Here is a 1,001-nt window from a genome sequence, read left to right as displayed (position 1 = left end):
GGATTCCTTAATCGGGATCTTCGTGATATAAGCTAGAATTGATGGCGGCATTCAAGAGAATCCGGAAGGTCTAAACCTTGTCTGTGGTATTCTGAGTAGGATTCAAGGATTGAATGACTGTGATGAGCATCAAACTCGCGATTGTGGGGCGTTAGTGACAGACGCAAAAGAATCACTGGATTCTATTCCGACATGATCGAGAACAGACAGTTGAATAGCCGTGCTGTGACAGAGCTCGTTGAACATTTTCACTGAGAGGATGAGAGGTAGCCACTGACAACAGTGAAACCCTACATACAGCTTGCCAGGGAAAGGAGTAAGAAGGATTGGATAAAGACAGTAGGAAAGCAGAGAGACGGAAGGGACAAAGCATCTCCATACGCTTATCAGAAATTCTCACCAATGAATTACATAGGTATCTCTATCTTTATATTATGCTTTATTCATAAATCATTCATAACCATTTGAATCTGCCTGACTGAGATTTACAAGATAACCATAGCTTGCTTCATACCAACAATCTCTGTGGGATCGACCCTTACTCGCGTAAGGTTTATTACTTGGACGACCCAGTGCACTTGCTGGTTAGTTGTGCGAAGTTGTGATAAAGAGTTGAGATTGCAATTGAGCGTACCATGTTGATGGCGCCATTGATGATCATTGCATGATTCCTGGAATTCTTATTAAAAATTTTGAATTTCTTTATTTCCTTCTCCATATAATTTTCGAAAAAAAATCCAAAAAAGAATTTTACAAAATCATAAAAACTAAAAATATTTCTTGTTTGAGTCAGTGTCTCATTTTAAGTTTGGTGTCGATTGCATGTTTCTGTTCTACTTGCATTGTTCATGTGTCTTCATTGATCTTCAAGTTGTTCTTGATGATTTACTTGCTCTGATCTTTAAATTCTCTTGTTTTGTTTGTTTTGTTGTTTCTCATATGCATTCTCAATTTGTTAGTGTCAGTAGTATACAAACTTCTAAGTTTGGTGTCTTGCATGC

Source organism: Arachis duranensis, chromosome 10 (assembly GCF_000817695.3).
Source record: "Arachis duranensis cultivar V14167 chromosome 10, aradu.V14167.gnm2.J7QH, whole genome shotgun sequence".
NCBI classification, from domain to species: domain Eukaryota; kingdom Viridiplantae; phylum Streptophyta; class Magnoliopsida; order Fabales; family Fabaceae; genus Arachis; species Arachis duranensis.
Note: the sequence above shows the minus strand (reverse complement) of the source record.